The sequence below is a fragment of the Cnephaeus nilssonii genome (genome assembly GCF_951640355.1).
Source record: "Cnephaeus nilssonii genome assembly, chromosome: 1".
Lineage (NCBI taxonomy): Eukaryota > Metazoa > Chordata > Mammalia > Chiroptera > Vespertilionidae > Cnephaeus > Cnephaeus nilssonii.
In genome coordinates, this window is record NC_137072.1 from 35,947,995 (window position 1) to 35,963,480 (window position 15,486).

At 40.6% G+C, this 15,486-nt stretch overlaps 1 protein-coding gene across 1 annotated transcript in view; it reads right to left on the minus strand.

Annotated features, from left to right (window-relative positions):
- Nucleotides 1-15,486, minus strand: part of USP6NL (USP6 N-terminal like) — a 203,581-nt gene that overhangs the window by 150,401 nt on the left and 37,694 nt on the right. The gene's annotated exons all lie outside the window — the stretch shown is intronic.

Here is a 15,486-nt window from a genome sequence, read left to right on the forward strand (position 1 = left end):
ATTCCAACAAACAAATTCTGACCATAAAGATCAAACTGTATGAATCTGATCATTTCAAACTGATTGGGATTAAATTAACTAATTTATATTATCCTAAAATAGTAAAAGGAGTAAGCTTTTCAAAAAATACCTAATTGTTTGAATCCTGCTATTCAGAGACAGGAATGCAGTCTTTGGAGAAAATGGAAGGAGGAATAAAGTAGAAAACAGGAGGTAAATAACTGTAAAGCGTTTTCAAAGGTAAATGACAATAGTTTCTGTGCTTTTGAGATGCATTTTGGTCCATGTATCATATTTCCCCAAAAAATGAGGATAGACAGGAAGATTTCTAAACTTTCTCTCAGCTATAATATTCTGTTGGTTGATTATACTATACTAGAGGCCCGATGCATGAAATTCATGCATGGGTAGGGTCCCTAGGCCTGGCCAGCAATAAGGGCAAATCTGTGGGGTGACCAGCGGGGTGATGGGGGGGAGGCAGTGACACCTACCTTGGCTGGCCTGGTGCTGCCCGCTTGCCAGTCCTGCCCCCCACTGCTGACGATTGTCTCCCTCTGCAGGGTAACCGGCAGGGCCTTCGGGGGGCCCTGCTGGCACCCACCTTGGCTGGCCTGGGGCCTGCAGGCTGGGGACAGCTCCTGAGTTGAGCATCTGCCCCCTGGTGGTCAGTGCGTGTCATAGTGACCAGTGGCTCCACCAGTAGTTCCGCCATTCGGTCAATTTGCATATTAAGCTTTTATTATGTAGGACTAGAGGCCCGGTGCACGAAATTCATGCATGGGGACTGGGGGTGTCCCTCAGCCCAGCTTGCACCCTCTCCAACCTGGGACCCCTCGAGGGATGTCCGACTGCCCGTTTAGGCCTGATCCCACCGGACATCCCTCTGACAATCCAGGACTGCTGGCTCCCAACTGCTCGCCTGCCTGCCTTCCTGATTTCCCCTAACCACTTCTGCCTACCAGCCTGATCACCCCCTAACCACTCCCATGCCAGCCTGATTGATGTCTAACGGCTCCCCTGCCAGCCTGTTTGCCCCCAACTTCCCTCCTCTGCTGGCCTGGTCACCCCTAACTGCCCTCCTCTGCAGGGTTGATCGCCTCCAACTGCCTTCCCTTGCAGGCCTGGTCCCTCCCAACTGCCCTCCCCTGCTGGCCATCTTGTGGTGGCCATCTTGTATCCACATGGGGGCAGGATCTTTGACCACATAGGGGCAGCTATCTTGATCTTGTGTGTTGGAGTGATGGTCAATCTGCATATTACTCTTTTATTAGATAGGATAGAGGCCTGGTGCATGGGTGGGAACCAGCTGGTTTGCCCTAAAGGGTGTCCTGGATCAGAGTGGGGTTCCCTTGGGGCGTGGAGAGGCCTGGGCGAGGGGCCTGTGGTGGTTTGCAGGCCAGCCACTCCCCTGGCGACCCAAGCAGAGGCCCTGGTATCTGGAATTTATTTACCTTCTACAATTGAAACTTTATAGCCTGGAGTGGAGCCAAGCCTCCTGCTTGTTCTGTGGCCGGCAGCCGTTTCTGTTTGGATTTGTTTACCTTCTAAAATTGAAACTTTGTATCCTTGAATGGAGGCCTGGGCCCGCCAGAGTGTGTGGAAAGCTTGGCTTCCTCTGTTGCCGGGGAAACCCAAGCCTCCCTTCTGGTAGCCATCTTGGTTGGGGTTAATTTGCATACTTGCCCTGATTGGCTGGTGGGCGTGGCTTATGTAGTGCAGTGATGGTTAATTTGCATATTACTCTTTTATTATAGAGGATGTCATAATATTACTTCAAACCATCACTCTAAATCATTTTACATAGGACTTAAGGAATCTCATAAGCTTTCCTTTAAACACAGATCATATCAAGCTTTTAAAAATCCAAATAACTTATATATCATCTGAGTTATGCTATTCAAATACATAAAGACAGAAAAGTATATTTTCCATATATAAATTATATATGTAAGTTTATCAATTAACTGGTTTTAAATCAGTTAGTGAATTTAAAGCAGTTAGTGAAATTGCCAGTATTATAAACTTAGTTGCTGGCTTATATTTTAAAAATCAATTCCTAATTGCCATTTTGGAAATTTACTATTTCAAATGTTTAAAAAGCAAAGTATACCAGTATTTCTTCCAAGATGTGTCTGTATTAGTTCATTTTAAGAACCGTAAGTCAGACATGCAATTAAAAAAAGATTTTGAAAATGTATTTCAGCATATCCCAAACTGAGACAGGAGTATTTATTTGAAATAAAAACAGCATTGATTAAGCCTATGATCATAAGCAGAAAAAATTAATTATTCACTTAAAATGCAATAAAATCTACCATTCACTGTCTAATTCGTATTTATAAATACTAGTTTATCAGCTATTCACAATAAGAATCATCCAGTTCTTTTGCCCTGCTATCGGCAGAATCCTAGGTTGTTCCCTGCTGGTTTCTACCATAAACACTTATACTTTAAAATTAAAAGAAAAGAGAATGATATAAATTATTCTTCTCCACCTGAAATACATAATGCAAGAGTATCTTTACAATGTGAAAAATACTGTTGCAGCAGATATGTCAGAACCTCTCCTTACTCTTCATACCTTTTAATATAATAGTATGTTTCTAATGTGTGGTCTAAAAACAGTAATAATAAGGCATGTTAACATTTATGCCATAACCTGATCCTTTCAGAGACCATAATATGTCAGAAGCACAAAAGCATACATGATAACTCAAAACTCCTTTTTTTTTATCTGTTCCTTAGGTCCATATTTGTAAAAATCTGAGTGGTGCCTTAAAGTGCTCCAATTGTTCATTCTAATACTGCTCCTACCTTCCTTTGCTGTGGCTGCCTTTTGCCTCGATGGTGTCACCAGCTCCTTTACAATCTGGAAGACTTGAATCATTGTTACTTAACAAGCCAAAGACCCAGGCTGCTTCCTCCAGAAATCCAACAAGTTTCATCAGCAAGAGCTCATGGCATTTCTGCTTTCAGGAAGCTCAGGAACGAACACAGTTCAACTTCAGAGAAATAAATGCTTTGCTTAGCTATCCCTGAAGGCTCTGAAGCAGTTAATAAGAAACGAAAAGATAGGCTGTATCTTCTTGAAATGATGGCTTCAACGTGATTTCAGCATATGTGAAAACCAACATCCTCCAAGTCCCAAAGGTATGACTTTGCAAAGCATTAACAGTTATAAACAAAACAAAACGTGGGTAGTCATCTGTAAATCACTAAGCAGAGTGAAAACATTTTCTCACAAAAGTCACGACAGAAAAAATAAAGTGTTGTGCTGTAAATTCTCACATAGTGGATCACAGATGCTAGATGCAAGTTCTTAAAAACACACTCAGAGGCAGTCAACCAAAATACTCTGCACTGTCAAAGCCTTAATACTTTTTTCCAATTTCTCAAAAATCTCATATTTAAAACACAGAAAATAAAATGTGGATAAAAATAAAACTCTATCTTGCTAACTCTAAGCTCCCAGAACTGCATAAAAGATATGATACCTCAAAATATATCCTCCAAATTCCTTGCCCCCTACACACACACACACACACACACACACACACACACACACACACACACACATACACACATCTCTAACATCCTAGTAGATGAAGAGAAGTCTAGGTTCACACTGCACACTAGAAATCCCCTAAGAGGTATGTAAATTCACTGGTCTCACCATTAGAGGAATGGACCAGAGAATTTCAAATCCAGTATAACCACCATTTCTGCCATGAGTTTTAACAGCCAAGTTTCAACAATGCTCAATTAATATTTGATACCTTTTTTTACAGGTTCTATTTTTCACATAGCAGCCCTTTTCAAAGTAAATCCACAGTTAACTAAAAGAGAAAACTGACAGTAAGGTTAATATGCTTAAACTAGAGGCCCAGTGCACGAAATTTGTGCACGGGGGTGGGGGGGTGGGAATGTGCCCTCAGCCCAGCCTGCACCCTCTTCAATCTGGGACCCCGGTGGGATCAGACCTAAACAGGCAGTCAGACATCCCTCTCACAATCCAGGACTGCTGGCTCCCAACCGCTCGCCTGCCTGCCTGATTGCTCCTAACCACATCTGCCTGCCAGCCTGATCACCCCCTAACCACTCCCCTGCCAGCCTGATTGCCCCTAACTGCCCTCCCCTGCAGGCCTGGTCACCCCTAACTGCCCTCCCCAGATGGCCTGGTCGCCCCCAACTGCCCTCCCCTGCAGGCCTGCTGCCCTCCCCTGCAGGCCTGGTCTCCCCACAACTGCCCTCCCCTTCAGGCCTGGTCCCCCCCAACTGTCCTCCCTTGCAGTCCTGGTTGCCCCAACTTCCCTCCTCTGTCAGCTCGGTCAACCCCTAACTGCCCTCCCCTGCAGGCCTGATCGCCCCCAACTGCCCTCCTCTGCCAGCCCGGTCACCCCTAACTGCCCTCCCCTGCTGACCTGATCGCCCACAACAGACTCCCCTGCCGGCCATCTTACGGCAGCCATCTTTGACCACATGGGGGCAGCCATCTCGTGTGTTGGAGTGATGGTCAATTTGAATATTACGTCTTTATTATATAGGATGTTACAATTTACTAAAGTGAATTTTCTTTCATTAGTAATTTGTTCTCCATACTGTGCTGCAAACTTCCCTCTCTGAGTTTTCTTCTCATTTATTACTTTGATATTCTTAATGTATCATAAAATAATGACTCCCAGAGCAAATCAAAGGCAGTTCCTTTGCCTCCACACAGTTAAAGGCTTATTTGTTATTTTCCTATTTTTCAATTGGACTACTGAGGCACAGAGCGAATCAACCAAGGTTGGAAGTAATAGGATCCAAAATTCAAAGGCTTCTCTGCTTTCTCTGACACTAAGCCTCTTCTGTAAAAATGTACAGGGTGACGTTTCCAGCTCTTCAAAGAAGAGGTGCTATAATGTGTGCATATATATCCACCCATAATGTATTCTCCATATGGGTGTTAATTTAAGACATCAGTACTACAGATCTATGATAGTGAGAAAATATTTGCAAATGGAGGACAAAATAGGGTATTTATCCTAACTACACATTATCTTTAAAGGCCATGTTTGTACTTGCAAACTAAATAAAAGCAAGAGTTAAGATGGGTCAAAGACCAAGTTTTAAACCTCAAATCAAAACTGTGCACTTTAACGAATACCATGAAGATTTGCTATAGACAAATCTACATTTATTTATTTATTATCCTCACACAAGGATATGATTTTTATTGATTTTAGACAGAGAGGAAGGGAGAGAGAGAAAAACATCAACGTGAGAGAAAAACATTGTTCTGTTGCCTCCCACACACTTCCTGACTGGGAATCAAACCCTCAATCTTTTGGTGTACAGGATGACGTCCAACCAACTGAGCCACCTGGCAAATCAACCTTTTTAAATCAAACTCCTCAAATCAAGTTCCCCTAATTCTTTATATCCCCTGTTCTGTGTCCTAGGACAGTTCTGAACACGAAATAGGTATTGTGTCTCTCTGCCTTTATTTTCCAGTTCTTTGCATTTCCAGCTCCTGAGAAATTACTTCTACTCTTCTGGAAAAAAAAAAATTATGTTTTTGAGAGATATTTTTCTGTTATCTTTGCTCTCCCCCATAGTATTTCTCTTTCTATTCAAGGAAGGAGATATACAGGACATGACCCTTTCAGTCAACTCTATGCTCCATGTTTTATAAGTGAAGAGAGGAATGTTTTATTCAAGTTTCCATAAATTTCAATACTCATCATCATCTATCTCACTGATATCAGTGCTGGTTTTGAAAATAAAAATTGCCTGGCTGGCATGGCTCAGTGGTTGAGCATCAACATTGACCTATGAACCAGGCTGTCACAGTTCAATTGCCAGTCAGGGCAAATGCCCAGGTTTAGGGGGGGCGGGTTCGATCCCCGGTGTAGGGCGTGCAGGAGGCAGCTGATCGATGATTCTCTCTCATCATTGATGCTTCTATCTCTCTTTCCCTCTCCTTTCCTCTCTAAAATCAATAAAAATATATATTTTTAAAAATAAAAATCATATAGTAATCAGTTTGGACACAGTTTCAATCCTTACCTTCTGCTAAGCTAAGCAACCAACAGCTTTTCTTCTCTCATTCTCTTCTCATTGTTTTATCACACACTGCATCAGTAAAAATATTTGAGCAGATTTTCTAATATATGTAACTAAGCTGTGCTCTAAAATATCAAGATCATGAAAGGCAAAGAAAGACTAAGAAACTATTATAGATTAGAAGAGAGTGGAAATCACAGAGTTAGGATAACTAAATGTAACACATGATCCTGGATTAGATATTGGACCAGAAAAAGGAGAGGGAAAATGTATGACATTTTTGAACAATTGATAAAATTAAAATACAATCTATAGATTATCAGTGTTAATTTTCTGACTATGAGCATTACACAGTCCTATCTAATAAAAGAGTGATATGCAAATTGTACCTCCGCTATACCCACAAGCCACGCCCACCAGCCAATCAGGAGCAAATATGCAAATAAACATAACCAAGATGGCTATGGCCACAGAGAGCAGGAGGGAGGCTTGGGTTTCCCCGACGATGGAGGAAGCCAAGCTTTCTGCACACCCTGGCCTGGTTTGGCCTCCACTTAAGGCTACAAAGTTTCAATTATAGAAGATACATAAATCCCAACAGAAATGGCTGCTGCCACGGAGCGAGCAGAAGGCTTGGCTCCGCTCTAGGCTACAAAGTTTCAATTGTAGAAGATAAACAAATCCCAGATACCAGGGCCTCCACTTGGGTCGCTGGGGGGCGTGGCCAGCCTACAAACCACCACAGGCCCCTTGCCCAGGCCGCCCCATGCCCTAAGGGAACCACCACCCTGATCCGGGACATCCTTCAGGGCAAACCAGCTGGCCACCCCCCATGCACCAGGCATCTATCCTATCTAATAAAAGAGTAATATGCAAATTGACCATCACTCCAACACACAAGATGGCTGCTCGTATGTGGTCAAAGATCCTGCCCCAATGTGGACACAAGATGGCCACCACAAGATGGCCAGCAGGGGAGGCCGCTGGGAGGGACCAGGCCTGCAAGGGAGGGCAGTTGTGGGTGATCAGGCCAGCAGGGGAGGGCAGTTGGGAGGGACCAGGCCTGCAAGGGAGGGCAGTTAGGGGTGACCAAGCCGGCAGAGGAGGGAAGTTGGGGGCGACCAGGCCTGCAGGGGGGGGGGGGGGGCAGTTGGGAGGGACCAGGCCTGCAAGGGAGGGCAGTTGGGGGCGATCAAGCTTGCAGGGGAGGGCAGTTAGGGGTGACCAAGCCTGCAGAAAAGGGAAGTTGGGGGTGACCGGGCCTGCAGGGAAGGGCAGTTGGGAGGGACCCAGGCCTGCAGGGGAGAGCAGTTGGGGGGCACCAGGCCTGCAGTGAAGGGCAGTTAGGGGTGACCAGGCCTGCAGGGGAGGGCAGTGAGGGTCAAACAGGCTGGCAGGGGAGCAGTTAGGCATTAATCAGGCTGACAGGGGAGTGGTTAGGGGGTGATCAGGCTGGCAGGCAGAAGCGGTTAGGGGCAATCAGGAAGACAGGCAGGTGAACAGTTGGGAGCCAGCAGTACTGGATTGTGAGAGGGATGTCCGACTGCCCATTTAGGGATGTCCGACTGCCTAAACAGGCAGTTGGACATCCCTCGAGGGGTCCCAGATTGGAGAGGGTGCAGGCTGGGCTGAGGGACACCCTCCTCCCGCGCACAAATTTCGTGCACCGGGCCTCTAGTAGTTATATAACAGAATATTCTGGGTTTTAAGAAATATACCCTGAAGTATGAAGTAATTAGGGGTCAGTACTTAAATTTACTCTTTAATGATTCAGGGGGAAAAATAATATTAATATAGAATGAGAAAGAAAATGTGGTAAATGTTAACATTTGGGAAATTCAGGTAAACGAATATATGATCATTTGTGTTATTCTTGCAATGTTTTTCTAAGTCTGAAATTATTTCAAAATAAAATGTTAAATACTGACTATATATTCCAATATGTATACTTACTTGTTTAAAAAAGATATATATATTAACATCTACATAAGTTTAATCATACAAAAGAATAATTTTAAAGGATGAGATAAATATAAAGAATACACATGTGCATATATGCTGTTTCAGTTAACTCTGTGTACAAACACATATGCACTCTCATATCTGCTTCCTTCACCCCATAGGTCACTCTGAACCCTCCTGGAATGAAAATTCCAAAGGCAGACATACCTCTGGGTTACTCTGACATGGATAATTTTAAAAGAATTCATGTCTAGCATTGGCAAGTTTTGCACAGTGGTTAGAGAGTTGGCCCGCATCACTCAGGGTTGCATGTTGGATCCCTGGTCCCGGTCGGGGCTCATTCAGGAGGCAGCCAATCAATGCATCTCTCTCACATCTATGTTTCTTTCTTTCTCTCTCCCCCTCCCATCCTCCCTTCCTTCCACTCTCTCTAAAAAAGCAATGAAAAAGATATCCTCAAGTGAGGATTAAAAAAACATAGAATTAATTTCCAGCTCCTTAACTTCCATGTATTAAGGATTGCTAAAGCTGACCTGCTTGAGAAGATGCCTGCAGCAGGGATCCTCCATTCCCATCTCCCTTCAAAATCTCCTTTCTCCAACTTTATAAGAAGGCCAACCCTTGCCCTAGCTGATTAGGCTCAGTTGATAGAGCGTCAGCCTGCGGACTGAAAGGTCCCAGGTTCGATTCCAGTCAAGGGCACATGCCTGGGTTGCGGGCTTGATCCCCAATAGGGGATGTGCAGGAGGCAGTCAATCAATGAGCCTCTCTCATCATTGATGTTTCTATCTCTCTCTCCCTGTCCCTTCCTCTCTAAAATCAATAAAAATATGGTGGGTGGGTGTGTGTGTGTGTGTGTGTGTGTGTGTGTGTGTGTGTGTGTTTAAAAAAAGAAGGCCAACCCTCTTTCATCTTACTACGGTACAGTGCTCCACAGGGTAAAAACATGGGAGGTGAGGGACAATTCCTTTAGTCAAGGCACAATAAGTAACAGCCCATTCCCCTTATTAAAATTCTAGAGGCCCGGTGCACAAAATTTGTGCACTGGGGGTGGGGCGTGGTCCTTCAGCCCAGCCTGCACCCTCTCCAATCTGGGACCCCTCAGGGGATATCCGACTAACCGGCAGTCGGACATCCCTCTCACAATCCAGGACTGCTGGCTCCTAACCACTTGCCTGCCTGGTTGCCTGATTGCCCCTAACCACTTCTGCCTGCCAGCCAGATAGCCCCCTAACCGCTCCCCTGCCAGCCTTATTGACACCTAACCACTCCCCTGCTGGCATGATTGACACCTAACTGCACCCCTGCTGGCCCGATCACCCCCAACTGCGCTCCCCTGCAGGCCAGGTTGCCCCCAAATGCCCTCCCCTGCTGGCCATCTTGTGACAACGTGGGGGACAGCCATCTTGTGACAACATGGAGGGTGACCATCTTGTGACGACATGTGGGCGGCCATCTTGTGACGACATGGGAGCGGCCATCTTGTGATGCGAGGGCATGAGGGTCAATTTGCATATTACCTGTTTATTATATAGGAGGATGAGTTTCTAATAAAATGTTACTTTATAGTAAATATTTATCAAAATTTATAATATATTTGTTATTTTTTACCAATGGCATTAGGATAAACCTCTGTGAGGAAAGTGGAAAAGATGTATAATTTCAGGAAAAAAAGTATGCAAAATCTCTGGCTACTAAGAAATAGCTTATTCATTTTTTAAATGTACCTGAATATACTTACAAGGAGGATGAAACTGTTTTTGATTTTTTTTTTCCTTATTGGGCCTCTGGAACAAAGACTTGGTTTAATCATATTCCTTAGTTTTTATCATTGATCCATGCACAGCCCAGCTTTATTTATTCACTCAACTATTTAATTATACTAAATAATTTATTAAACACCAGAAAACAATTACCCAAAACAAAAACTAAGACCTTAAAAAAAAAAAGCTTCATTTAACTTACAGTCCTGCCAACCCTGTTTCAACCCAAAGTAACAGTCATCCTGAATCCTGTAGTTACCTATCATTCCCTTTATCTCCTTTATTATCTATATATCTGTACCTATAAAGTGTGTGTGTGTGTGTGTGTGTGTGTGTGTGTGTGTGTGTGTGTGTGTGTGTGTATGGCTGTTCTGAACTTTATAAAAAGAATGTCATGCTTTATATAATACTTTGGTAATTGTATTTTTCTTAAAAATGATTCTATTATATTCTAGACCAGTGATTATCAATCTTTAGTACATACTGAAATTGCCTGGGAAGTTTTAAAAAGTATAAAACCTGGGTCCACCCACAGGGATTTTGACTTCATTGTCCTACAGTTTAGCCTGAGCACTACAAATTTTAAAAGCTCTCCCAAATGATCCTAACATTCTGCCAAGGTTAAGAACCACTATTCTAGAAGAATAATATAGGAAAAGCTAATTACATGTGCATAAGTAAACATGGAAGGTACAAAATATTATGACTCCACTATTGCCATTTACACACACACACACACACACAAACACACACATATGGGTGCACGAAGAAAAAATATCAAAATGTTGCCCTAGCCCATTCTGCTCAGTGACTAGAATGTTGTCCCACAGACTGAAGGGTCTCAGGTTGGATTCCAGTCAAGGGCATGAATTTCAGTTGCAGGCTCAATCCCTGGCCCTGGTTGGGGCACATGTAGGAGGCAAGCAATCAATGTGTTTCTCTCACATCAATATTTTTCTGTGTGTCTCTCCCCCTCCCTTCCACTCTCTCTAAAAAATCAATGGAAAAATAACCTCAGATGAGGATTAACAAAAAAAAAAATATCAAAAAGTTACCAATGATTTTTCCTCTGGAAGGTGGCATTATATATTAATTTTTACTGTGTTCTTTTTGCTGTACTTTTCTACAGAGAACAAATTTTATTAATTCTTTAAAGAAATTACATTTTGTTTTTTTAAAAAGCTATATCACTTCACCAAAAAAGATACATAAATGGCAACTAAGCATATGAAAAGAGGCTCAACCTCTTAGGTCATTAGGGAATATCAAACAATGAGGTACCTCTACACACCTACTAGAATGGTTAAAACCCAAATGCTGTTGAGGATGTGGAGCAACAGGAACTATTTCATCATTGGTGAGAGTATTAAATGATACACCCACTTTGGAAAAGTTTGGTGGCTTTGTACAAAAGTAAACAGTTTTACCGTACAATTCAACAATTGTACTCCCTGTTATTTACCCAAATGAGCTGAAAACTTCTATCTACACAAAAACCTGTATATGAATGTTTACAGTAGTTTTGTTTATAATTGCCAAAACTAGTCAGCAACCAAGATGTTCTTCAGTAGGTGATGGAATAAACTGGTACATCTAGACAATGGGATATTATTCAGCAATAGAAGGAAATAAGCTATCAAGCCAAAAAAAGACATAGAGGAACTTTACATATTGCTAAGTGGAAGGAGCCAATCTGAAATCATACATACTGCCTGATTCCAACTATATAACATTCTGGAAAAGGCAAAACCATGGAGACAGTAAAATGACCAGTGCCTGCCAGGGGCTTGAGAAAAGAGAGAGAAGGATGAGCAGGTGGAACACAGAAAATATTTAGGACAGTGAAACTAGTCTATGAAATTGTAATGGTAGGTACATGTCCTTTATATATTTGTCAAAACCCATAGAATGTACAGCACAGAGAATAAAACCTAATGTAAACTATGGACTTCAGTGAAGAGTAATGTATCAATATTGGTTCATCAACTGCAGTAAATGTACCACACTAATGCATGATGTTAGTAATAGGGGAACCTGGGAAGGTAGAGAGTTTTATGAGGGGGTATAAGGAAACACTTGGTACTTTCCACTCCGTTTTTCTATAAACCTAAAACTGTTCTCAATAAAGTCTTTAAAAAATAACAAAGGAATTCTATAATATATATTTAATCTATATCCTGCTCTCCAGACTCTATCTGAAATAATAGAAGATAAATAAAAAAATACAGAGTTTAACTGGAGAGTGATTAAAACAAAAATATTAATTGCCTATATATATATAAGAGATCCAACATGGCTTGGTGGATTGAAAAAATGTTATAGTTGCCCTTGCAATGAGCTGCCTGCAAATAGCTGTGATCTAATTCTTTTTTAAAAATATAAAATTATTTATTGAACACTATTTACCAGTATTTATAATAAAGTAAACAATATACAGTTGGATAACATTCTGTTTACTACAAAGCTATTGTTTTCCCTGGCTCTGTTGAACCAGTAACCCAAATACTGGGGCTGAGCCTACATGTAAGGAATGAGTTGGAGTAAAGAGAAAACATGCAGGTCAAGAGTTTAGATTACAAAAGTTTGTTCAACCATTTATTCCAGCAGGTCCTAAATTGCCAAGGTCTCTAATGATCTGATTAGGAATCCATAAATAAAGTCTTGCACATTCCATGATCCTAACATTTTAGTTAATACAGTACAGGGATTTCAACCTCTTGTAAAGGAACAGTCTACTAGGTGAAACCTTTATGTAAGTATTGCTTGCCTAATTAAAACACATGAGGGAGACACCGGAGACACGGGACCAGGAGCTGCATGGAGGTGGTTAATAATAACTCTTCAAGTCTGCAATAAAAAATGGCCTCCAATAAAACTACATTGCAAATACGGGAAACAGAATGGAAAGAGTAAAAAAGTAGAAGAGGCAGAACCTGAAGAATTTGTAGTGAAAAAGTATTGGCCTGATGTGTGGTGAATGGGAAAGTGGAGTATTTCCTAAAGTGGAAGGGATTATTCGTAGATGCTGACAATACTTGGGATCTAATTCTTTTTTAAACAGATAATTCTTAACTTAATCTTGTTTCCTACATTTTTCTATTTTTATTATACATGGCCACCCCAAAACCACTAACTTCTGGCTAACCCCAAAACTGCTGACTTACTTTTTGTCCCTATCACTTCCAAACTCAGCATTCCCAAAGTAGAAGAACACAAAGGAGAATATCTATAAAAGAACAGGAATGAGACAACAGAGAGAGAAATGCAATAGGCCAGGAATATAAGCATTCCCTATTGTCCACCTAATTGGACATTCCAACTTAGACCATTCTCCTTTCTCCAAATGAAAATAGGAAGCAGAAAGAACTTCTTTCAGATGAAAAGGGATCAATAACAGGACTTATATGAACAAACAGCTAGGTAAAGGAAGAAAATCAACTAGGTTAAGAAAGAAAATCTTTTCCCACCATTACTCATGCTCCAAAAAAGAAAGAGGGAAGGAGGGAGGGAGGGAGGGAGGGAGGGAGGGAGGGAGGGAGGGAGGGAGGGAGGGAGGGAAGGAGGGGAGAAGGGAAGGAGGGAGGGAGTGAGATTGGGGGAGGGAGGATGGAAGGGGGAGGGAAGAAGGGGAGAAAAAAAAGAAGGAAAGAACTAGATTGAATTTAATCTCATTTGTATTCCTTCTCTCATTCATTTAATAAAACCATGAACAAGTTCACTAAGCATCCTGATTAGCCCTAAGTGTAAAGGCCAAGAGAATCAGTATTATTTTAAAGCAAAATCATACTACCATTCATAACAAAAAAAGTTATAGATAATTCAATCCAACTCTTAACTTCCTAGAATCTTAAAGAAATACAAACTAATCTAAAAAGTATATATTTTTCTTTTTGTCAATATATATCTTTAATAGTTTTCCTTATTACAAAATAATGCATGTTTACTATAGAAAATAAGTATTCAAAAATATATCAACTTTTGTTTCCCCCAAAGTTAACTCAATTGTCCCTTATTCAAAAGAAAATAAAAATTTCTCTTAGGCTCTAACAACCTTTTAGACTTATCCATGTACTTTTTTGCTGATTTTTTTTAAAATGGAGTATTATTATGCATACTCTTTTGGAGTGTATGCATTTTTCACATTTTAAAATATTTCATCATCATCTTTTTTTATACAATCAACACAGACAATGGTACTTGCATTGTGCTCTGCATCTACAAAAACTTTTTGAGCATATGAATAACATCCCAACATCTTCTCATTCTTGGCATCAATTTAGATTTTTTTCTAACCACTTTTCAGAAAACTTGTTTGGACTTCCTGGAAATATGTTTCAGAATAAAACTGCTGTCATCTTTTTTCAAGACATGTAGATAAATGAGAAGAAAAATATGTGAGAGGCCACACTTCTTGTGACACAAATAATATGTAAATATTGCAGATGTCAGCTGGCCTGAAAATAGAAAAGATTACTGAATATTAAACTATAAACTCACTTCTTTCTGACTGGTCCCCTCTTGGGTTAATAAATCAGTTAATATACTTAATTTCTTTGGCATTCTTCTTAAATTGTAAGGGTGGGATATAATTCCACTTTTTTGTGGAATTTTGAAAATCAATCTCTACAAACTCATCAATATAAAATACATCATACGTTTGTTACTAAAAAAATGTTATACATTTTTTCTACCTAAAAGCTATACTATTTTCTCTTCCAATAATGTTCAGCTGCTTGTACAGTAATTCCTAATAATTCATAGTGGGTATTTAAAAGTTAACACTGTCAAAAGGTAATCAACTACCCTCATAGAATTTTTTTCACAGAAAAAAACTAAAACCAAACACAAGAAGATATGAAGGTTAAATGTCCTGAAATTGTAAGTTGTGGAAAGAACCACAGAGTATGTGTTTATGGATGACATTATCCTTCTTTCACATAATCTCAAAGCATATTAGATGTTAGTGTTTATGAACAAAAGTACCTGTATTGATGTAATTAAGTTAGCAGTTCTTTCAAAACCAGTTTTAAAAAAATATTTTACCAAAAGGCAATTCATTTTGCTTAGAAAAAAACAAGCAAGAAACCTCTCAACTCTGCAGCTCAGTGGAAACTGTTATAAATATGTGCAAAATATGCTTCACAAACATGGGAAATAAAAATATATTATCCCAATGTATCTTCACAGTATCTAGAAATTCTTAGTGTATTGATTACTGAGTATGATAAGACAATGAAATCAGGTTCAGTTCATCCATTCAAAATGTATTAAGCACTTAGTATGTACAATGCTTAGTAGGTACCTAATAGGTACAATGCCAGTTGAAGGTTATAACAAGGGTGATCAACCTCCTTCCATTCTACCATGAGAAACTGGCATTAAACACATACAAAATTAATTAATGAATTACAATTGAGATGACTCCTCCAAGTAAGTATAGGATGACAGGAGAATATACCCTTAAGTGAAAAATTAGTGTGAATTAAAGGCCATACATAGCACAGTTGACCTTAATGTGGGAGGTTAGGCGAGTCAATCCTCAGGCAGTTGAAAATCTGCAAATAATTTTTTATTCCCCCAAAAGTTAACCCAACTGTCCCTCAGTATCTGAGTGGGATTGCTTCTAGGACCCATGCTCATACCCTTTTAAGAAAGATAGGCAAAAACATTTCCATACTATAAACCTATCCTAAGGAATTAATTCTGGTTTTGTTTG